General features: G+C 39.0%; 1 protein-coding gene across 2 annotated transcripts in view; it reads left to right on the top strand.

Moving 5' to 3' along the window:
* Positions 1 to 4,085: 4,085 nt before the first annotated feature.
* Kcnj16 (potassium inwardly rectifying channel subfamily J member 16) overlaps positions 4,086 to 18,547 on the top strand; it is a 50,475-nt gene continuing 36,013 nt past the window's right edge. Inside the window, exons 1-2 of one of the 2 annotated variants that reach the window (XM_076935530.1) lie at positions 4,086 to 4,245; positions 17,243 to 17,339. The gene's annotated coding sequence lies outside the window, so the exon portion shown is untranslated. The remainder of the gene's footprint in view (positions 4,246 to 17,242; positions 17,340 to 18,547) is intronic. The other variant, XM_076935531.1, reaches the window with a different exon arrangement.

Here is an 18,547-nt window from a genome sequence, read left to right as displayed (position 1 = left end):
AATGTAAAATATCCAATAAAAAAAACTAAAGAAAAAAAAAAGAGGCTGGGCAGTGGTGGCGCACGCCTTTAATCCCAGCACTTGGGAGGCAGAGGCAGGCGGATTTCTGAGTTTGAGGCCAGCCTGGTCTACAGAGTGAGTTCCGGGACAGCCAGGGCTACACAGAGAAACCCTGTCTTGAAAAACAAACAAGCAAACAAACAAACAAACAAACAAAGAGAGAGAGAGTATATCTGGAGGGGCAGTTACTCTGGTTCCTGTAGATCTGACATACTTGTGCTAGAAATCTGTTTGAAGGAGGAAGTATGGTTTGGTCTCATATTTAAGAGGTCCCTGTGGATGTGATGTCAGTATCTTTATATTTTAAGAGCTGTGAAGAGAAGAGCATAATGGGAGGTCTTGGTGGAACAAAGCTGCTCACTCCTACTGGCCAGGAAGCAAACATAAAATGAACAGTGTGGGTGTCCCAGCATTCCTTTTATAGGCATGATGCCAGTAACATAACCCATCTTACTTCCAAAGAATCCCTGCCTTGACAGTTCCACTATGGATAACAACACAGGAACACATGACCTTTGACAGATAGTTAAAAATCTTACCCATAACAATAGGACCCTGTGCTATAGAAAGACAGGGCATTAGCATTCAACCACAGAAAGAAATTAATCAGAGAATTGTAGTTTTGCCTTTGGAGAACGGGGAATTATGCGGCATGCCTACATTAAAGGTTGGTAAACATTTTCTTTTATAAAGGATATTTTAGGAGTTGTGATTCACAGTCCCCAGAGTCCTTGTAAGCCTGTGTCTGAATCATGACAATGGAGCATAAAATGTATTGACCATATGAAAATAAATGAGCCTGGTTGTGTTCCAATAAGCTTTATTTATGAACAGTGAGATTGAAATTTTATATCATTTCCCAATACCACAGAATACCCCTTTTTCCCTCTTTATAGCCATTTTAAAAAGTAAGAACTGTTCTTAGCTCATAGCTACTAACAACATTAGAGCAGGTAATTATTACTGTCGGAGCTTGGAGAACAATGTTAGAGTTCTACATTGTAAGGAGTCTTTCTGTCTCTGTCTCTCTGTCTCTCTGTCTCTGCCTCTCTCTCTCTCTCTCTGTGTGTGTATATGTGTGTGTGTGTTCTCTCTCTCTGTGTGTGTATGTGTGTGTTCTCTCTCTCTCTCTCTCTCTCTCTCTCTCTCTCTCTCTCTCTCTGTATGTGTGTGTGTGTTTATATGGGTGTGTGCATGCTGGTGTATGTATGTGCATGGGTGCATGCACATGTTCGAAAGAGTGTGGAAACCAGACATCAATATTGCTGTCTTTTTTACTCTTTATTTATTTATTTATTTATTTATTTATTTATTTATTTTTGAGCCCAGCTCATCACTTTGGCTAGGCTGCCTGGCCAATGACCTCTGCAGTCTGCCTGTCTCTGCCCCTACAACTGGGGTTACAGAAAATCACCCCCCATGCCTGGCTTTGACCTGAGTGATGGAAATCTGAACTCCGGTCCTCAGGCTTGCAGGGAAGGCATTTTACTAACCCTGCCACCTCCCTAGACTCTAAAGTCTCTTCGAATGGTACAAACTCCTCTCATGATACCAGGAAAGCTCTACCAATAAATAACTAAAAATGATAATCACTTCTCAATTTCAGTCTATACATTCAAGTTGCAAGCACTTTCATCATTTTACAGTATAATAGATCCTAAAGAAGACCTATTGCTTTCATTTACCTCAGTTTCCCTTTCTATTTCAGGGGAATTGCAGGTCACAGAGGCAGAAATTCAGTTAAACTCATGTTCAATGGCTGTGTTCTGTTCAGAGCTTGTAGAACAACACAAAAACCCATTTAAATATCATTTTTACTTTACAGTGTGTTTTTAAACTTCCTGGTCAGCTGGGACATATCTGACATTCCCAGGATCTACTTCAAATGAAGCAATGACATCACAGGTCATGGCGTGACTGTTGGATTCAAGAAGCTATTGACTCCATCTTCCCTCCTGGCCTGCAATTCTCGATGCTAAGAAACCAGATTCTTCATCCTCTCTGTCAAATCCAAGCACTCACACACAGTCAGCTTCCCTGAAATGATTTTCCCAGAGATAATTGAGTCACTGTATCTTCACACTCGCTTAAAAGTACCTCAAAGGCTTTGAAGATGATTTGTAAATGGAAAAACAGGTAAGAGTCTCTTAGAGAGAGCGGTACAACCAGCAACTGGTAAGTTCTGGTGTGGAGGGAAGGTTAGGTAGAACCTGTAACAGATGAAGGGTGAGGGATGCTGGGAAAACCCAGAGGATGCCAGCTTGACTTTACACCTCAGCCATTTGTTCCAGGGCTTGAGACTTAACAACTTGGACATCATGTAAACAGGAGGTCTTGAGCTTGAATCCCCAGACCCTCTGGGAAGCAGAAACAAAAATAAAAACAAAACCAAGACAGCAATCTAAGTATTATTCATCCCAAATTATTAGGAAAGCCTACCTCTACTCTGAGGTGGAGATAGGTGGGGTTCCATGTCGTTTACCAGACATGAGCTCTAGGCTAGTGAGAGAAACTTTCTCAAGGCTGAGAATAAAAGTCTGAGTCAGCATAAAGAGGAAACTCAGCTTTTGACCAGTGTAAGGGATAATAGCCACTAGATTATGAAGCCAGACTGATTTCAGAAACATCACAAAGGAAAGTTGAGGCTTCCATTAGTACTGAAATGAAGGCACACAGGAACCTGAATCTAGTCTTCAAATTTCTTTGCAGAGAAAGCAAGCTTTGGGCCCACTGCTTGCCAGACATTGATGTGTAGCTGAAAAGTTCTGTCTCTTAAAAAGTTGAGATTCTTCTGAGGTATTGTGTTACAGTTTGCCTAGCAGATGTTTATATTAGAATGTCAAGACCTTAAGTTAGCTAACAGTTCGGCAGAGTGTTTATCTACCTGAGGGAGGTATTGCTGCAGCTGTGGTTCACTGTCCCTCCCCCCTTTACAAATGACGATATTTGAGATAAAAATTGAGATTTAAAAAAAAAAATCATCAGAAATCTCCCAGAAGGGCTGACAACACTCAGGTTCAATTTTCCCAAGCACTTGGAGCCTTTGAAAATAGAATTGAAAACAGCAGCTGGAATGCAAACAGCAACCAGGGGTCAGAATCTAGAAAAAGTCTCCAAAATTTGGAGTATGAACCAAGAACCAAGGGTTTCTTTTGCCCCTCTGCCTATCTTCCCTCTTTGGAGAGGCATAATACAAATTCCCAGCTAGAAAAATATCCCCATTGACCTTTCCTGAAAACAGCTCTCCTGGGGCAGAGAGAGCTTCAGGTGCTTGGGGAGGGGGTGGGGGTGATTTCTTTGGTTCCTCATGGTTGCTTTTTACATTCCTCTAGCATTTTAAGCCACCTGTTCCCTTCTGAGGCTGTGTTCTGTCTTCTAGTGAACCGCCCCGACTGCACGGTGTCTTTGAACATTATATTTACCTTCTAGGACACTCTTCAACGAACAGTACCTGACAATCAGAAAGTGTTCTCAGGACCTGGACAACAATCTGGGCTCTATTTACCCATCTCACTGTTAAGGTGTGACCTCTGGGATGCTGCAAAGGAGCCGTCCCCAGCCCCAGTCCACATCTCATCAGGGCTAGTCTACTGCATTGTCCAGGATGAACTACTTTTGGTTTATGTGGAGTAGCGGGATGAAGTCGTGGGTATCTCTAGTTGTCTTGTCTCACTGTTCACCAGCAATGCAATCCCAGCCCTCACCTGCTGAGCTATGGACAAATAGTTCTGCTGAGCAGGGTTTCATTGTATGGCACTGATCAAAGCCATAAGACAGACAGGAGTGTTTCTATAGGTTATTTCTCAGTAAGCCTGTTTGGAAATGTCTGAGCCATTTACTGGCATGGTTGAGCATGCTTCTGGCCCAAATGCTCTCCCTCCCCCTCTGTATCCTTGACAAAAAAAAAAAACTTGTCAGGGTATACTTGAGTGACCTTCAGAGTAGCAGAACCAGTGAGGTCATTGCTGTCTCAGCTGACTGGTTACTGCCTGCTTTAGAAGATGCCAGGGGCTGCTGATGTAGATTCCAGGGTGGAACCAGAGTAGCAAACCAATGTCAATGGTTAACCTGGTTTCTTGATATTGGAGACTTTTCTTCCCTTTATTATTAACTAAAGAACATTCTTAACCATTGCAAGCTGAGAGCAAGCAGCTCATACATCCTTGTGGAAGAGTGTGAATGACGGTAAGCATTACTTCATGTTTTGTTATTATACAATCTCTTGCTACATTGATGGTTTACACACAATGATTTTTTTGGGGGGAGGGGGTGGAATCTTCAAGGCTCCATGACCATCGGTACAAATGTTTATGCTGAATTAAACGCAATTAAAGTGATTTAATAAGGGTGTGCCATATTCCTGAATTTCTTTTGAGGCTTTGGGTAAAAGTAGTCTCAAGCTGGTATTTGTGGAGTCTGTGAAACAAGTCTCATCTATCCATATACAGGTAGATATTGAAAGTCACTTATCATGTTGATCCCATGTGGGGTATTCTGATATTTTTTTCAAGATCAGATTATTGGAACCGAAATGTATATTTGTACATTTATCAGTGTGTATGCCTCAAAATTTTGTATTTTATATCATCCATAAAGCTTTAAGAATTTTTTATGAGTATTTATAATGATATAAGAGGAAATAAAACATCTATTTTTCTAGACTTGTTTTAACATGAATTTCATACCAGGAACTTACTACTTCATTCCTGTAAAGCAGTATTTCTCAATCTGTGGGTTGTGACCTTTTGGGGGGGGTTGCATATCAGAGTACCTACACATTGGATATTTACATTACAATTCATAACAGTTATGAAGTAGCAACAATAATTTTTTTATGTTTGGAATCACTACAACATGAGGAACCATATTAAAGTGTCATCAGACTAGGAAGTTTGAGAATTGCTGCTTAAAGTTGAGTTTGTTTGTTTGTTTATTTATTGTCTGTGAAAATCTTAGAAATTTTACTTCTTCAAAATGTATTCAGAAAATTATGGACTTGATGTCTATCCTCTGACTTCCAGGAGTTCAAACCTATAAAATTGAATTGATGTTTGTAGGTTTCTTTGACTAACAAGAACATTTCTATAAAGTAGATGACATTTGCTGTGTGAATTATAGCCCTGTGGTGGTGTGTGTCTAGAAGAGAGGATGTCCCGGGAGCTGTAGTTTGACTTTTTAACATTATCCTTCACCACTCGGTGGGAGCCAGGACATTAAAAAGAAAATAATATATTTGTGTACTTTCACTAGTTACTATGGGAAGTGTAAACCTCGCACTCTCTGTGTACAGTTTTCATCTTCCAGAAAATAAAAATAAAACCAAATATCATGTGTGTTGAACTGCAGCTGATTCATAGCACACATGTAAGAGTATTCTGAATTTAAGCCAAAAGGGAAGGTTATAAATGAACAAGGTTCAGAGTTCAATTCAAATTAGGAGAGAAAGTGGAGGAGCTGAGAGGCTGAAGAGACAAGGAGAGAGAGGGAAATGGGGAGGGAGAGGGAGAGAGGGAGAGAGGGAGAGGAAGAGAGGAAGAGGGAAAGGGAGAGAGGGAGAGGGAGAGAGGGAGAGAGGGTGAGGGAGAGAGGGAGAGATGGAGAGAGGGAGAGGCCAGGTTTAGCTTTTGATAATGCAACTTGATCATGAGAAAATAATTTTTCTTAAGTGAGGTGAAAGACAAGTTAATGTAAAAGATATTACATGGTCCTCCTCTCTAATATCACTGCTTCTATGCTACTGAAGTTTATTATATATTTTAACTGCCATTTTCTCCTCTGTACCTTTATGTACTGTGTTATTCATGCATATGAACCCTACCTCTGAAAAGCTGTTCTTCCAGGGGTAGAAGACTGTAAGGAGCTATGAGCACTGTAGTGAATACACAATATGCTATTCATATAGTTACAGAATTTGGATTTGAAGTAAGGAAAGATGCTTAATGTAAATGACAACCAATTGAAACAGTTTTATAATAAATATTAAATATTTTATTACCTATTTTACATATTTTATATCACACAAATTACATTGTATATTTATTATACATACATTTCAACACTGTTTAACACAGGCATGCATTAAAAATTCTAAGACTGGAATATTTTGAGTCTTTAATCTTATATTCTGATAATCTCTAGGGTTTGGGGTTGGAATAAGACTAATGTGTTTAATTTCCTTTCTCTGTGTGAAGTCATATTTCTTTAATGGAAAAGTTTGAGGAGCATCAATAGAGGGTGTAGTTGGTTTTATTTAGTGTGTGTGTGTGGGGGGGTATTGTTTGTGTAAGGAAGATGCTGGGTTTCTTGCATCATCAACTCCTTATTTTATTCACTTGAGACAGCATCTTTCCCTTGACCTGGATGTAGACAGGCAGTCATCAAGTCTTAGGGATCCTCCTGCTTCTACTCCACCTCTCAGTGCTAGGATTCAATATCTACCAGCAACCATAATTTGCTATTCACATGTGTTCTAATAGCCTGAACATATATCCTCATGCTTATGAACCCAACACAGGTTGGATTTTATTACACAGAGTTCTTGAGCTCAATTAGTAATTAATAAATAAGCTGGTTTCACCTACAAAAAAAAGTAGCCATTCACTTAAGAGCTTGGCCCGTCTTTTTACAACTGTAGTTTCATATCATCTACAATGAAACTGGCCCAAGCAATGTGTCTTTTAGGATATTCTGTCTTTACTCTGGGAAAAGAATCTGAAATAATATTATAAAATAAAATCTATGATTCGGTGCTCCTATCAATGAAGGCAGCATGGTGATTTTCTGTAGAAGGACTCAGTAGCTCTAGCTGGCTAGTACCTAAAATACACAGTTAGCCATTTCTAAGTAGCTTGTTTAGTAGGGAATGTGATGTTTAACTTTCATCTCTCTAGAATTGTGGTTATATTTACAGGTGACACCACAAAAAGCTTCCTGGATTTGCAACTGGAATTTGAAGTTTCCAGACTATTACAGACCGTTAGCCCAACTTTTGTTTGGACCAGAAATGGTTCAACTTGCCAGTTGGTGCAAGAAGAACATGGTGGTTAATTGGCACAAATGATCTAAGACTTACAAGTTACTCATTTTTAAATTTAGGCTTTCTGGGAATAACATTGTTTCATTTACTCACGATCTAAGTTTTATTAGTAATGATGTTGAGGTGAAGATGAGATTGGATACCTTGTTCTAGGGTTTTACATGATAAAGAATATTCAGTGCAACAAGTAAGAGCGTAGTAAATGGTCTAGACAGCACCCACAGACCCAAGGAAAACCAGGAAGAATCCAAATGCAGTGTGCCTTATGCTCATGAAAATTAACAACGCTGGACCTCGGGATACTCTTTCTCTACTTTGAGTTGATGCAGACAGAATATGTCTGCAGCTTTCCTGCACAGATGTGTCAGCTCATGCTTGTTGTTTGTGGATGTAAATACAGGGCACTGCTTCTTGAACTGTGCATTGAATCTGGCTGTCATCCATGGGGTCAGCTTGTAAAAAAGGAACAGAAACACAGAATAAGCAGAGCTAGCAGTTAAGGGTGGCACACTATGTCCTTGGGATAGTGTTGTTTATTTACAATGTCTTGCATGCATGAGTATATATAAATTTGATGTCTGTTAATGTATGAAGTTTTACCCTGATAATTGCTATCTAGTGAGTGTAATTTTGTGGCCCTGGCTATTTATACATCAAAATAATAATGTTTAGTAATCATTTTGCTACTCTGTAGGCAAAATGCTATTTTCCTGAGGTAAGCAAATGTCACTTTCTTTTCTTCTAAATAGATGTACAGTGACACTTTGTTGGTTACTGGACGGATTTTAGATTACCCTTTCAGTTTCTCGCTTTGGTAGGGTCAAATGTTTGTAAGTGTTCAGAAGAAGGCACAGTGCTTGGGATGATAGAAAGCTTTACATCAGACATAATTTTTTGTTACAAATTGTTAGAGAAGAGTTATCTATCTGACTGTGAACAGTCTATCTGGTTTCAGATCTGTGAAACATTAAACATGATTGGAGTGTAGGTTCTTGGTGTAAGGACAAAAGCTGAGTTAAAAGATTCTGATATCCAGACAGTTAAATAGTCATGTTGGCTTTCTCCACACGGATACACAGCCTAGGTGAAGCTGCTTGCTTCTTTCTGACACTAAACCCTGATGCTATAGGGCAAACAGTTGGAAAGACTGATGAGGTGAAGAAGGCAATACATAAAGATAATGCCGGTCAATGCCATTAAGGCATTAGTAAATCTACATTGTTCTCTCATGGTTTTAAAGACTCCAACTTGATAATGAAGGTGTTCATCAGGAGGGGCTGGAGGCACAGCAGTGGAGGGCGACTGGCAGGATCTGTTGACATACACAAAGAGTGTGCCTTGGTGAAGCAGTTACAATCTGCATGGTTGTCACAGCCTCATGTCCTATGGTGATCCATTGATGAATGAAAGAATGGATTCATGAAAGAAGAGTGAAAATATTGGTTCTCTTTTACCCAGCATATGAGAGAAAGTATATTCTCTGTAGCCTGGGCTAACTGGTAATCTAACTGTGAAGTGTGCAGAAAAAAAAATTGAGTCTTCTCAGCCTCTACTATCAAGTTTGCATACAGCCAAATTCAGAATTTAAAAAAAAGCAAATTCATAGTTTTTGCTATCAAGGAGTTGACTGGATGGTAGCAGGGCCAACCCTGCTCTTGACTATAAATGAGAGTAATGCAAACTAACATGACTTGAAGCTGTTACATTTCTAATGGGTTTCCAGAGATCCATCCTGTCTATTTGATCTTAAATTATTTCCATTTGTAAAGATGAAATACTGGGGTATGAATCCATCTTAGATAATTTAATGAGCTTGAATTCTGTAGGATTGCTCTGCTTCTTCTCTTGTCAGTTGGTGGAATCAGAGTGCTGAATGGAGAGCAACCCAGCTGCTCCATCAGCCATGATGCTTTGCTTTACCTAAGCATGCCCACGTTTGAAAGCCACCATTTACTTCCCCACCATGTTTATATACTTTATATCCATTTTAAGCAATGAAAGCATCAAAGATATACAAAAAAAAATCATCAAAATTCCTAAACAATTAATAACTGAAATGTAAACACAGGAGGTAGGGAGTGTAGTCTCAACATATGATGTCAAGTCCACATAAATGCAAACTGCAGAAAAGATGGAAAGGAAGAAATCATTAGTTTGGACTATAATTTCAGAGAGTGCTAATAAAAATCATAGAAGAGATCTCATCTTGTGGTGTTGGGATCATGCAGTGGGCTCTGTTCACACCACAGTGGATAAGAAGGCAGAATATGACAGGAGCTGGGACCAGAGTAGGCTATCACCTGCAAAGACCTACACCCAGAACCTATTTCTACCAGCTGGGCCTCTTCTAGATTTCACAATCTCCCAAAATAACACTACCAACTAGAAAATAATTGGTCAAAAGATTAACCATGAAGGAACATTCCATTTTCAAATCATAGCACATACCAAACATTAAATACTTCATACCCTACAAAGGAATTGAAAACAAAACTCAAAACAATAAGGTCAGAAAGAGAGATGGTACACCTATACTTTACTGAACAGGTACAAACTCTGATGTACCAAAACATGAATTGTCATTTACACCAGAAGCTAATAATTATAAATAAATAAATAAATAACCTTCAATAACACAAATCAATGAGAATTTTGACTCATTGAACAAATATAGTATCCAATCAAAAGGAAATAATATTTCATTGATGTGGAAAAATCCACTGTTCCTTGTGTTCTTAATGACAAGCGCCAACCTGATGGTCCAAATATCGAATATTGACCTGCAATGGCATTTGTGGGGAACGAAATGAGCATGAAAGTGAAGTGAAGCAGTGTTTGGTAAATTGCTTAGTTTAGAATCAAAAGTTCTTCCATAATCCAACACAGTGTTGACAGCACATAAATATTACTTAAAAGGTGTTGATTCTGGGTTTTCAACATAAAATTTTCATGAGAAAATAAAGACAAATGTTACTTTGTATCATTACATGACAATTAGTTATTGGAGAATAACAATGGCATACAGTCTGTCTGCTAACATTTTGCCTGCCTCTGAATACATGAATCCTATATTTGTATCCCAGAGTACATTACCCATGAAGTCAGATTGATGTTTCCTCAATGTACTTTAGACAAAAGCCAACAGCCTACATCCCCCCCACCACCACCACCGTTTTGGTGAAGTGTTTCCAGGTTGGCAGAAAGCTATAGCACCTAAGAAAGTAAGCAGCGTGAAATCCGAACTGTTGTTAAAGCAGTTACACTTACATGTTTATATTTTCACTTGAAAAAAAAAAAAAAAAAAAAAAGGATTATTGGAAGAGGCCCTGTGTTGTCTCCCCTGAAAACAATTAGTCCAGTCCCTTTAAAGATGTCATAACCTCTGAGGTTCTAATAAACTTCTTTGTCATTTCCTTTTACGTCATCCCAGCCTTTAAAACAAAGATCAGTTCCTTTAGTGGCATAGTGACATTTTCTTTTGGTCCATCTTCAGTTCATTGCTGTTATGATTTCTACTGAAAATAACCAGCAGCATTTGCGGTGGCATGTTGGAGCTTTGGAATTTTTTTTTTTTTTTTTTTAACACTGATGGGCACATTTTCGGGACTTTTAAAATTAGCATTGTGACATTTTCATATGTACAGATACTTTGTTTTTTTATCATACGTATTTCCCTTAGCTCTCTCTTGTCCCTCTCACTCTTTCTGAGCTTCCACTAGCCCCTTCACAATTTTCATGTGTCTTATCCACTTACATTAATTAATTTCATTAGGGCTGCTTACAAGAACATGGGCGATGGGTTGCTTCTAGGAGTGTGACCAACTTAACAGCAGCTACACCACTGAAGAAAATGTCTTCATGACAAGAAACCATTATCTGTCTCTAGATCCTCAGGTAGGACTGTGGTCTAGTAACCCCTGTCCCTGCTAGCCATCATTAACTCTGACAGGTTTCATATCAAAACAACTCTTAGTGTTAGAATTCTTCGGTCATGGAGACACTAAAGATCAGATTAATTAAATGATGTGATGGTGTATCGCAGAGCCAGGAGCTCAAATTACAGGCTCCACTACTCTTCCACTTACTATCTAAACAGGGCAATACCTTTTCTCCTCTGTTTTACACTAAAGAACTCTTATAGGGAAATGGGTGCTTTTGGGTGTGGTCTTTGAATGCTATTTAGAATCAGACAGGAGAGGGTATGGTCTGTACTTCTTGTTTATGAGCTACATGGTCTAATTTAGCTGTTCCCAGTGTGAAGCAGTATTCTAGTATCTTTAAGGAACTTGTAAGAAATGCAGATTCTTAGGCCCTATAACCCGGTCATCTAAAACTCTGGGGACAGAGGTTGGCACATCTGTTTAACCAACCCCCGACAGGACTGTGGTATACACTGACGTTTGAAAAACAGGTGTAGGACAAAGTGCTTCTACAGAGCCTGGCCTCTCTTTAGAAACTGGGTTTATGGCAACCATGCCACAGAGCTCTGAAGATGGGGATGTGGTTAGGAACAGAAACACAGCCAGCAGGTTAGATACGGAAACATCCTAAGGCATCCATGTTCATTGAAAGGATTAGCTCTAACCAGTTCTTTAAAATTGATCTCTATGGGGGAGGAAAGCAAGGCAGTCACGTGATCATCCTTCTTGGGCACAGCAGTAGTTCTTTAGTTAGAATTGACTGCTAATTCTAACATGTATCTATCTGGGTTATCTATGGGCACACTGGCTATATTCAAAGTGCTTAGTGGTTGCCATTGAAAACGAAGCAAATGGAGCTCACTGATCTATGCCTTTGTTTCCTTCCTTCCTGCCTGCCTTCCTTTCTTTCTGCAACAAAGGCCCTTTGGTTGGGGGCAGGGAAACATGAGCGAGAGGTGACTATTTTCTTCATCGCTTTTACCTCATGTTTTCTTCATGTGATTCCAGCTTTTGTATTCCAATACTCTGCTCAATAGGCAGATTTTAGTCTCATGATTTGAATGACCTGCCACTTATAAACCAAAATATGACACAACGAGTTAAAAGTCCTCATTTTACAAAAAACTACAAATTAAATTCAAAAATTCTTATCAAAAATGATATTTAGTCATATTACCCCCAAAACACAAAGTGGGTATCTTTTCTCTTTCTTTATATAGTTACTGTGCTTGTCTACAACCCTCACACTCCAACAGCTATAGTACTAATTTTTTTTGACATTTTGAGGTGATAAGATAATTTGGTAAAATATGTAATGTTGCAAGTTGGAATGCAGAAACACACACACCCCCACACACATGTGGGGCAGTGGATCGTTCAGGAAACTTGGTAAGGTTGAGCAGGTTAGAAACCCTGGAATCTCTGAGAGGAAACCTCTGAGAGGACAGTAGGAGCTTCACCTGCTTCAGACCAGGCCCCTGTCATGTGACCACACTCCCTACATAGGAATGTGACCTATGGTCACATAGATCAGAACCGAGTTCTCCATGCTGATGAGGTATCTAGAGACCCTGAGGGTTTATCCAATAAACTTACCCTCTGGGACATTCCTTCCTCCAAAAGGTATTTAATCTCTGGTCTACCTTGAGGAAGTGGCATGCACCCTTTTTTCACGATGAACAATCAGTAAACAGTTTGGAACCAAAGACTTTCACTTTCATCAAGTATTGCCATGGGGAGCATAGAGAAAGCCATTGTCTACAGAGCTATCTATGAGCTAAGCTGGAGCTCTCCATCTCCCCGATCCCATCCCACCTCAGAGCCTGCTGGCCTCCTCTGTTCTCAGCAACTCTGTGACTTCTAGAGGCTCCTGGATGCCCGGGAGTCAGGGAGCCCCAGTGTCTGAATCCCAGTTTTGACCTCCCACATCTTAGGCTGCACTTTCCCAATCCCCTGAGCAGTGTGTCAATGCTTTGATCAAGCCCAGCACCTAATGGCAGTGCAGAGTAAATGCCATCTTTGTGTTTTGCCTGCCTGGCAGCATTCCCATACCTTGGTGGTGGGACTCAATGCTTCAATGCAGAAACACACACACACACACACACACACACACACACACACACACACACACCAAGTCAATGTATGCTTCTGATCCTTCCTTCCTTCCTTCCTTCCTTCCTTCCTTCCTTCCTTCCTTCCTTCCTTTCCTTCCTTCCTTCCTTCCTTCCTTCCTTCCTTCCTTCCTTCCTTCCTTCCTTCCTTTCTCTTTCTTTCTTTCTTTCTTTCTTTCTTTCTTTCTTTCTTTCTTTCTACTTTCTTTCTTTTTTTCTGAGATCTTTCTGGATCTACAAAGGCATAGAATAGCTGTAATGCCAACCACACATCATGTTTTGTGCCATTTGCTAAGGTCCATGTTGTGTGATTTATATGTCCCTTTTAACGGCAGGTAGTCCATAACATAAGCTGGAGGTGCTAAGCGAAACCAACTGTTTGTCTACATTTTTGTTTTAGAGTTGAGTCATGTGTAGTTTAAGTAGTCATTTTTTGAGGACAGGAAATAAGAGCAGTTTTGTGTTTTTGGTGTTGTTCTGGCTTCTACTGTTGGATAAGAAACAATACTCTAAGTCCCTCCTGCCACTTCATTTTGCTTTTTTTAATTCAGTACTGCGTTAAAGTGACTTGGGAAGACATTGTCTGATTTAGTGGAGCATAAACCTATAGTGCTTCCATGACTTTGGTAATGTACAGCCTGAGGGCATACTATTAAGTAACTTCAACTTGCTTGGAATGAGGGAAAATATTTAGCCATAAACTAGGCTTCCAATTGCATGTAACAATTCTTTCTAATCTCTGTTTATTAAATCTATGTGTAGATAAAGAGATGAAAGCTTACTACTCCAATATTTATATAGAACACACAGCTCTGAGTGATTTAAATCTACACTTAACATTATATTCAAGACAAAGGAGAATATGACACCACTGATGTGTTAACACTAAAAACACCACCTGTTCCTGTCCCTCTGGGTCTACTGCTACATTCTGCCCTGCTGCTGTAATGGAAAAGACCTTGAGAGGGAAACTGGTTGAAGCTACTTCTGCCTGACCTCAGCTGGCTGGTTCACTGTACCCAAAGAATACTGCTCCAACATTTGCTTGAGCATTTAGCCTTTAGACTCCACTTAGAGTGTAATCACTTACTTATCTTCCTGTCAAAGAATCTGTGCTGGTGAAATGGGGCAGGTGATCTGGACTGAGCCTGTTTTGGCTGCTTGTGTGCAAAGGCTACTTGGAGAACAGCTGATGGCAGTGATTTCCTGACTGAATGGGGAAATTGTTCTGAGGTTTATTTTTTCCCCCTTTAAAGAAAATTCTACAGGCCTGAAAGCTCTAAGATAAAGGAAACTGTCCACCACTGTGTATTCTCTCACAGGCCTTTGGTGACTAGGAAAATAGATCATCCTTGTTGCTTGTTGGCCCGACGGAATTGGACACAAATACTTGAGAAATTAAGGTCAATGAAGCGCTAAGACTTTATTTCCCTGGGTACTTCTTTTTGCTGGCTTGAATTCTGCAGTACAGCCCTATGAACTAGCCATACCGTGTGTGCGTTGGGTATGTTCATCTGTCATTTTAAAAACTAATTTGTCTTCATTCTTAGGATTTCATACAAATGCCAGGAAATCTTATAGCTACCCACTCTTTTGATCCTCTTTGACCATTTATAACTTGTCCCATGTGTCCTTTTTTATTATTATTTTTTATTATTATTTTTGAGACAGGACCGATGATACTATGTAGCTTTGGCTGACTGGAACATGCTATGTGCAGCATGTTGACCTAAAATTCAAAGATATCTACCTTATTGTTAAGCAAAATACCCATAAGCACAAAATAAAAGGAAAACAAATATCAAATAAGGTCGGATTCACAGAAGTAAAGCCTAACTTCGTGGTAAAGTAGTATAAGATGCAAACACTTCTATTCCTAAATTTGGCTTAATTTTTTTTTTTGAACGAGAGTCATTTTTAAGTAATTCTCATAACTACCTGAATCTGATTAGTAGTCAATGAACCATCTTCATTCTGGTGATTAACAAAATGAAAAGACAGGGACAGAGCAAATGAAAATGGAGAATAGAAGAAGCATGTGACCAATCACATGGGTAATATGAAGCTTTCTCATAAATAGTTCTCCGATAAAGAAAGAGAAAATTGTGATTTGGGTGTTGATTTTCTTCCGTAACTTTCCACACAGCCAGCATCATGAAACTTCCTTTATATTTTCCAACTTCAACCTAAAGAGAAATGACAATAATAAAATTTGCATTTGCTTAAGGCTTTGGAAGCATCAAACTGAGTTTCCAGGAATGGAATACCTCACTCAAGCAAGTTTTGTTGGACAAGGCTGTAATTGAGACCCAATTTTCACAGGAGCAAAAGTAGACAGTAAGGGAGGCAGAAGAGAATAGAATATCACCAACATTTCGGTGAGAGCATCCATGGGGATTAGCCTGTAAGTCAGAAGAAATTACGAAGTTGGAAGAACTGGAGCTGGTCAGAGTCAGTAAACATATTTGGTGACACCACCTTGATGTGAAAAAATGAACTTCAACAAATTGGAATGATTGCAACAATCCAATGCTGGATTTATTAGTGAAAAATGATCTAGACCAACAGCTCTCACAAAGTTGGAAATGGTATCGTAGATTTACATAACTTTTGTGATTTATATTGTTCAGTTGATAGGTTTTGTGAGGCTTAAGGTTTTCATGCTACAACCCTCCATAGGTTTTAAATAAACTTGGGTCTGCTTTACAAGAGCACTCTTGAAAGCAACTGCAAACCAGGCAATTTATGTTTCTAATAACATGACATATTGACATGGGGAAGTTGAAAAGCAGGAGCTACTGCTTTTCAAATTTTGCACAGAGGGGTGGTAGGATTTGTCCTCAGAATACCAGAGCAATTGAGCATTATTATAATAGATTTCTTAGGATCAGAACATTACACTGGAGAGATGGTTCAGTGGACAATGTATTTGTTGTGAAAGAACCACAAACCTTAGGTCAGATTCCTCACCTGCCCTCCACCCCACGATATAAAGCTTTCCCAAGCCTCTGAATGCGTTTGCAACTTTTGCTAAATGAACCTAATACCTGTTTCTTTGGGACAGCAAGCTGTAAATAAATGACTCCTGCTTGTCTTGATTTCCATGATCTTTGTGTATTTTCGAAGTCTATTATGCTTCTTGCACAGAAAAATGTAAATGGAAGATTAGCTCTGGCCAAGTAAGAAAATAATTTCAGGCCAATAGGATTCTCAAATGTAGCATCAATAATTTTAAAAGGCAGATAAATGGTTGGAATTGGTTCACCTTTGGAACAAGACTCCTGTGGACTAGCTGAGACCTGTGATTATTTGGTGTTTATAGACTCAGCTGACTTTCTAGATATCTCAGCAGAAACTACACTTCTTTGAGTTTTCTGCCTGCGATATTATTTGGCAGACTATTTGGGGAATTCCTCAGGAATAGTAAGAAAGTCCCCTGCAAATAACAACTTTGGCTCTACTTCATATTTATACTCTTTGAGAACTTCACCCAACCTGTCTGGGTCACATCCACTATCACTCCTTACCCCAACTCCTCTCAGATCCACCTCTTCCTCCCTAAGTCCCATCCTTTATTTTAGATCTTTAAAAATAATTATTCAATAGGAGATTATCTCAAGGCAGATGGCTTTGTCCTCTGTCTTTCACAATCTTTGAGCCCTCTGTCTTCCATGTGCCCAGATTCTTAGGTGTAGGGGTTGTATTGTAAATGTAACAGAGAAAGGTTTCCCAGGGTCAGTTCATTTATGCATTTTGACCAGTTGTCATTTTCTATAATGATCTCCACCTGCTGAAAAAGAGAAGAGGGATACATTTATCTGTGAACATAAGAATAAATAATTTAGCATGCAATTAGAGATTACACTGGTTTGGGAATATGACAGTATTATCTAGGTCTCATGGCCTTGACATTCATGGGTATTTGATGAAGTTTATAGTTCCAGGTATGAATTCCTTCCTATTGGGTGAGCCCTAAGTCTAATTATATAGCATTTAGTTACTCCTAGGATATTAAGTGTCACTATTGTACTTTTTACAATCTTACCATGCTAGTTACTGCGGCTCACAGGTGGTACATCTAGGTTGGATTATTGATTTACTTTCTCCATTGACAGTTTGCAAATAACTTTGCACAGCACTGTGAACTCTAGCCCACAAGAAGAAGGAATCCAGGTCAAATTCTGAATAATTTCTTCAAGTCCTGTGTTTGAGGTATGTGGTGTCTAGAAGTTTACTTTCTTTCCCTGGAAGGTACAAGTGCAACACCAATCATCTATTTAATTTGGGAGGGTCTTTTGGATACCCCGTATCAAAACTCTAAAGAAGATTGGCTCTATTTTTTAAAGAAGGTCTGATCTATCATTATTAACTGAGAATTTGGTATATGGCATCTATTGGATGACTTCAATTCAATTTCAGTCAATAACTTCTGTTCAATGTATGACACTGAAATAGTGTACCAACATGCTTAGCCTTGTGTTGCTCATGTAAAAAAAATGTGATAGTGACTGTGGTAGATAGCATATGAGGTTTCTAAAAAAATAAAACATAATTTGTGCAAGCCAGTGACCTGTGGTCTAATATGCAACACTTATTCAAATAAATAATAGCTGTTTGTATTTATATTCTTATCATTATATCAAAGCCATGTTTACATTTCCAAATGCCATATTTTTGAAGTGACTCATTTAGTATTCAGAGCTGAGAACTGCTAAGACCTGAAACTTTCCATCAGCTGGATAATGTGTAGGGTTTTCTAAGGTATCAGACATGGCTGCTACAAGAAAATCTAAGCATTAAATGATATAAAGTATAAATTTGCTGTAGCACAATTTAATATAGGAAGACCCTCAGCTATACTGCAAATTAAGTCTTGGAACCAGCACAGTTTGATATCATGCTAGTGGGGTTTTGTTTGACTTGTGCGTTTTATGTGGCTTCTATTGTTTGAGAAAATGACAGGCAATATTTTGGTCAACATATTTAGATATTAGTTTTGCCTTTTGGAATGGAGATGAACCTACTTTTGAAATACACTATTCCAGAAGAATAGACAAGCACAGACAACCAGTGTCAAGTATGTCATGATGCACAAAACATTATCTATTCTGTTTTGGACCCTGTGGCAGTTTAATACTTCATCATATTTCACAAAATGCTCATTTTGGAGACATGATGCATGCACATTTAAATTCTGAATAAAACAAAGGAAGCATTATTGGGTATTTTGTATGTGTTTTCTGCAACTGTGACTCCAGATACAAATAGCTATTCAATCTTAAAAGAGACATGACCTCACCGGAGTAGAGGAAGGAAAGTTAATGTTTTTTTACTCAATTACAGTTTCCTCACAAAGGACAGCACCAGTCACAGAGCCTTCAACTGGGCTTATGTCTCTTTGACATCAGAGGCTTCTGCCT

Source organism: Arvicanthis niloticus, chromosome 6 (assembly GCF_011762505.2).
Source record: "Arvicanthis niloticus isolate mArvNil1 chromosome 6, mArvNil1.pat.X, whole genome shotgun sequence".
Taxonomy (NCBI): domain Eukaryota; kingdom Metazoa; phylum Chordata; class Mammalia; order Rodentia; family Muridae; genus Arvicanthis; species Arvicanthis niloticus.
The sequence above is the reverse complement of the archived record's forward strand: the minus strand, read 5'-3'. Positions and strand labels throughout refer to the sequence as shown.